Consider the following 6,486-nt stretch of genomic DNA (forward strand, 5'->3'; position numbering starts at 1 on the left):
GTGGGCAGGGCTGTGCCTGGGTGCACCCCCAGTCTGCACTGGGAGCTGTGGAATGTCACTGGGAGTGCTGGGAGGAGCACTTTTGAGGTTACAGGCCTGTTCTGGGTTTGGGGATTCAGTTCTGTGGGCTTAGCTGATGAAGGAGCTACTTTGTGTTTAGGAAATGCTTCTCCTTGGATCTTTGCACATCCTACTGCTGAGCTGTGCTTATGTGGGACAGAACATTCAGTGCTGGGTTGGGTGGGGGCTGGAGCTGCCTGGTCTAGTGGAAGGTTCCCTGCCATGGCAGCAGGGTTGGAATGAGATGAACTTCGAGGTCCCTTCCAACCTGAACTGTTGTGGGATTCTGTAACCATTACCCTGGGTAAGTGACTCTCAGTGCCTCGAGGGAAGGTCCATTTCTCTGAGCCACCACCCACACCTCACTCTGACAGCTCCAGCCCCGGGACAGTGGACAGGACCTGCAGCACTCGAGCCAAGGGCTGGTGAAATGTGAACTGGGATGGCCAAAATCCTGTAATAGCACCATGGCTGCATGGATTTAGCTGAGCTGGGCTGGATGGAGCTGCAGGAAGGGGAAGCTGGGATGCTGAGAGTGGGCAGGATAGGCTGCTCATAGTGCAGGAAACCATTTACCTGTCCTGGCAGCAGCATTTCTGCCCTGGCAGCCACCTCTGGTCCCTGGATCCTGGAGCTCTGCAGCGGTGGCTGAAAAGACATTGCCAGCCACACTGAAGGGTTGGAAAGGAGTGGGATGGATGTGCTGGGGCCACACAACCCCTGGGCTCATCTGTGTGGTCAATGCTGAAGAAAATGTGCGCCCTGGTGAGCTGTCTCTGTGCTGCTGTTCCCAGGGATAGTGGTACACAGGGAAGTCTGGCTTCAGCACCTTCTTTGAGTTAAGAAAATCCACAAAATAAACACACAGGAGGAGCAGCTTGGTGGGAAAAAGTGCAGCTCATGTGCTTAAGTCAACTTGCCCCAGGTAGGTGGAGAAGAGCCTCAGAACTGGTGTGGGATCAGTTTGAAAAAAGTGAGTGAGTCTGTGCAGGACTTGTGGCAGGACTGGAGGAGATCTGCCTGCAGTGATCCAAGGTTTATCCCAGAATGGGTCATGGGCTCTTCTCTGTTGTTTTTCTGTTCTGGCAGGTCTGCTCACCCAGGCATGGAGTGGAGACCCTCCTTCCATCCCTCCTGTGCTTGTGTTTAACTTACAGATTTTATTGTTCCAATAACATTTATCTAAATGTACTTTGGGGGGGGAGGGAGGAAGGAGATAAGGAGGGAGGAGGCTGAAGAAAGAATGTGCTTTTGGACTCTGCTAAGCCTCCATCTTACTGCTGGGACTTGCTGTGGGGTTTTGGAATTCATGATCCCAGGGGAGGACTCGGGGAAAATGGCTGGAAGAGCTGTGGTTAGCATGAAACAGTGGTGGGAGGAAAGCCAGGGATAGCCTGTGCAGAGCATCCCTCTCCCCCTTTGGTACTGATCTCATGTCCTCTGCCAGTTTATCTCTTGGCAAGGAGGGACCTGACTCAGTTTCCAGGAAGGAGAGCTGGAGTGGAGGTGTGGGAATGCTGGGCGTGCAGAGCTCAGCTTGGCACAGGGAGAGATTTTCTGCTTGGATGTCTCGGAGTGTTTCTGGGTCTGCCCTCACCTGCACAGCCATGAGGGGGGCACGTGGAGTAGTGATGTCAGGGAAAGGGGGCAAAAGGCCCTGGTTCTCCCACCTGCTGGGACATTCTCTGGGAGGTCTCCAGGAATGGGATGGCAGAAGTCCTTTGGGTCTGTGCTCCAGGTGCAACTTCACCCTCAGGTCAATTTGGGAGCAGTTTGTGCATCCCTGGCACTGCCATGGAGGCAGAGGGGAAGGGACTGTGGAGGAGAGAGGCCAGATTGCTTCAATTCCCAGAGGCTGAAGGATGTCTGTGGCCACAGGATGCAGCTGACAATTTCCAAGGTGCTAATTTTGGGCTTGGTACTTCCCAGCTGGGCTCTCCCAGGGGCTGGCAGATGAGGCAGAGGTGAGGGATACCTGCACTGCACATGGGAGAATTGGTATGAGAGTGAGGTTCTGACTATGGGGAGAGGTGGAATGTCTTGGAGAGGACCAGAAGGAGAGGAGGAATGATGGTGTCAGGGCATGGATGAGCCGTAGCCCTGGTTCAGTCCCTGGGATTCAGTCCTTTCTGTGCTTTTTGGTCGCCATCAGAGTGGAATCCAGGGTCCCATTCCCATTTAACTGTGCTTGAATTTGGTTTTTGGTGTGGTGGTGAAGGTTTGCATGGAGAGAGAGAGCTATGGCAAGTGGAGAAGAGAAGGAAAAGGATGAGCTTTCTTTTTCTCAGGAAAAACAAATGGATGGAGCAGTATTTCTGAACAAACAAATCTCTTCTCCCTGTCTCCTGGAAGCTGCATTATCAGAGCACCATCACTGTCCTCTCTTCTGCTTCCCTCCTGATGAACAGGAATTAAAAATACAACTAATAAAATCCTTTTACTTTCTTCAGCAGGAGGAAAAAAAGCAAAGCAGCCTTGAAAATGCTAAAGGACATAAAGGGCATTCATTAAAGGGTTGGATGGTGGTTATTGCAGCAGGGGGAAAAACATTATTTCACTGTGCAGATAAAAGGAAGTGGAAAAGCAGCATATTTATAGCTGGGGAGCCTGGATTCCTTGTTAAGCTGCTATTATCAAATTAATGTCAAAATGCATCAAACAGGCACGAGTGTTCTGGGCCCCTTATGCAAAGTGCTTGCAAATTGGTTACAAATACATTTGTTTACAGGGGACGAGGCAGGAGCGAGCTAATTAGTCATTGTAGCAGGGCTGTTTTGTGTTTTTTTTTTTTTAACATTTTTTTGGCAATCACACAAACAAGCTGTTTTGAAGTATAAATACATGCTGCATTACAGTCCCTTTAAAAGGGAATCAAATGGGAATCGTGGGATGCAGAGGGCTTGGTGTGAGTGGTGTGGAGCATCGTGGTGGAGCATGGCTTTCTCCTGCCTGGGTGCAGCAGGAGTGCCACACTGGGCACTCAGCTCTGGGATTTGGAGTGGAAACCCATTCCTGGGCATTGGGAGGATGGGATGTGTGGGTGGAAAGGGAACAACTTGATTTTGGGTCCTCTGAGGTCCTCATACCAAGCACGGTGCTGTTTTCATATGGGACCTGTTAAGGTTTCAGCTTCCCACCTCTATAATGGGAATTCCTTTTGGACCTGGGATGTTTTGGGGTGGTTTTGGTGTCAGCAGCAGCTGCCAGCTCAGGATGTGAAGCATCTTGTGCCCAGCTGGTGGGTACTGATGTGGTTTTGGAGGATGCTTGGATGTCGAGAGCATCCCAGGGATGTGTGAAGGGAGGAACCTGGCATGAGCTCTCCCAGGTAAATGTGTCCTCAAGGCTTCTTTAACAAAACCACAGTCTGCGCCTTCCAAACCCATTAATGAGGATGGGAAGCAGGAGAGCTTATCTGATCCTCAGTGTGGGAATGGTTGGGGAATTTGTTTGGGGGGCAGATGGAAACTTCCTGCTGCCCTGCATCTTAATACATCCCATTCTGGGAGTAAATCACACCTCTGCCGCTCAGGGAAGCTGCTAATTGAATCTGCTCTAGTGGGAGAGGATAAAGCCAAGAGGCATTTACCACCATTATTTTTAATTTACTAAGAAAGGGAAAAGAGGGAGGAAGGAACAAGTTGTGCCCCTCTCATGCTGGAGGCCCTGACAGAAGGTGCAAAAACCCCGTGGCTGCTTCTCCATTTGGATTTGTTTGTGGTAAATCTGCCCTTCAGGCTGAAATAACCCTTGTGAGCAGGTCCTGCACTCCCAGGACTGCTGGGAACGTTGACTTTAATGCCATCATAAAATCCTGTTGTGAGTGGGAACAGAACAGGAGAAAATCCCAGAGGACCAAGAGCAGTGGAGAGGGCAGGGCTTTCCCCCGCTTCCTGCAGGAACTCTGATGTTTGCACCATTTTATTCTTTTAAAACTCAGGGTAACCCTTCTCTGCACCTTGGACCTGCTTTTCAGCACTGCCTTCAAAGTCCAAACCTCTCATTACCATTTTTTTGCCCTCTTGGCTTTGGTGGGCTCATTTGCCATGGGGAAGGTGACCCATTCTATTGGGATCAGGGGCTATGATTTTGAGGAATGTTCCCATTTCCAGCATAACCCTACCCCTGCCCTACAAGCTGTGCAGCAGCACAGCTCAGCTGGCCAGCAAATGTTCGAGCAGCTCATTGTAATCAGGCTCTGACTCTGCCCAGTTGTTCCAATCAGGACATGTCTCCCTTCATCTATAGCAGGGCTCTGGTGTCACTGTCACCTCCTGTGATTGTTGGTGACCGTGCCAGGGGATCCTGCTCTGGTTGGAGCAGTCAGTGTTTCACACCTGCTTTTCTTATGAAGGGGCGTTCCAGCATCTCCTCGCTCAGATAGTCGGGAGCAGACCTGGAATTTCCACCCTCTGTAGGTCACTCCAGTCACCCCTTCCCTTGGAGAAGGCCGTGGAGCCCGATGGATTTACCTTGGTGGGTTGGGATGATGGAGAACAGACCTCTGCTTGATTTCCTTCTCCACTGTTAATTAACGTAATGAGCATGCAGCCTTTCTTGGAGCTGTGTGTGGCAGTGATTTGCAAGCTGCCTGCTGAACCCCACAGTTTCCAAAAGTGTCCAAAGTACCCAAGGACATTCCTTGGATGTGTTCCTCAACAGCCTCCTCTCCCATGGAAGCACTGCCCTCAGTTCTCCTTCAGTTCTGTGTGTTGTATTCTCCAGAGAACAGAATGTTCCCACAGGATTGAGATGTCCAAGCTTTCTTAAATGCTTGCAACGAAGAGGAAAACATTACACTTGTCCTGCCCTTGTGCCTGTCAAGCTAAAGAGAGAGGATGGAGATGTTTCCTTGAGGCTGAGGGACAGGAATTGGGTCTTGGCCATGGAGGTGATGATGCCCTCGAGCGTGGGAGCGAGTGCCAGGGCCCAGAGCTCAGCAGGGAATGTGGTGCCTGATAAGGCTGTGTCGGTTCAGGGTAACCTGGCATCCTCTTCCTCTCCCCAGGAATCCCACGTGGGCAGCACGAGGGCTGAGCTGGGCTGGGGAGGGATGTGGCCTCTCCTGATAAGAGGCTCTGGTTCCTGCTGCTGCAGATTTACAGTCTGGGAGCTATTGGTGGGTGCTGTGCTTTTGCTGGGGTGATTTGTGACAGCTCAGGGCAGCAGCTGCTTCCCTCTCTGGCCAGATCTCGGTGCCTGCACGGGGAGTCACGGCTGTGTGACTCAGCCAGGGTGAGGAAAAGGCTCAGCTGAGGTCACCACACGGTGGGACACAAGTGGGAGCAGGTCTCTGTCACCTGTGGCTTGGAGAATGTCCCCATCCCAGCATGGGGAGGGTTGGGAACACCAGGCTCCCTGGGGAGGGGATGTCTCATGGCACCAGGGATGCTTCCAGCCTTTCAATCCCCAATCCCACATGCTGGAGCCCACCCAACTCACGGGTGACCCACGTGGGAGACCCAGGACCAGCACCAGCCCCACTAAGCAATGCCTGCACTGCCCAGTTGTTTTCCATGTGTCCCTTTGATACAGACAATGCCAGGAGGGATGAGCTGCAGTGGGCAAGGAGGGGGAGGAGGATGAGGAAGGAAAGGTCAGATGCCATCACTGCACTCCCTTCCACGTCCCACCCAGCTCCTCTGGTTTGTTTTAGAGGCAGCACGGGGGCCCCAGATCCCTGCAAACCTTCCACGCTCTGGGTTTTATTGGCATGTGGAAATAGTTTTGTCTGGTTTCAGATCTGGCTGATCACTGACTTTCCCGCTGCCCTCCCCCTGAAAAGGGCTGACAACCACGGGTGACCCAACCGCACTCATCTTCCTCCCTCTTTCTTCTTTCTCCCCACATTGTTCTCTGAAATCCCAGCTGCTGCTTTCCCCTCCTCCCTTTCCTATCCTCTCACATCAGCTGGGATGGATCTATTTGTGTTTTGTATAAAAACTCTTTTTTGTTGTCTGTACTTCTGCCCCCATCCTGGGGGTGCTGGGGTGCCCCATCCTCTCCTTGGGGCTGTGCAGGGACAGGAGCTCTGGGTGCCCTTGTTGTCACCCCCAGGCTGGCAGTGGCACAGGGGGAAGCCTTGGCAGGGGTGAGGGCACCAAAATCTCCAGAGTCCTCATTTTGCTTCTCTGACAGAGAAACTCTGCAGATCCTGGGGCTGGGACCACCACTTTCCTCCCTTATTTCTCACTGGTGAAACACTCATGTGGGGGATTCCTGGTGAGCCAGCTCCTGCAGGGTGGGATGGGATGGGATGGGATGGGATGGGATGGGATGGGATGGGATGGGATGGGATGGGATGGGATGGGATGGGATGGGATGGGATGGGATGGGGCAGGGCAGGGCAGCTCTCCTTGTGTCTGTGGGCTGCTCCCTGATCCACTCAGGCTCAGGATGGGGTATTCATGTGCCAGTGCCTGGCTG

The sequence above is a fragment of the Cinclus cinclus genome, chromosome 16 (genome assembly GCF_963662255.1).
Source record: "Cinclus cinclus chromosome 16, bCinCin1.1, whole genome shotgun sequence".
NCBI classification, from domain to species: domain Eukaryota; kingdom Metazoa; phylum Chordata; class Aves; order Passeriformes; family Cinclidae; genus Cinclus; species Cinclus cinclus.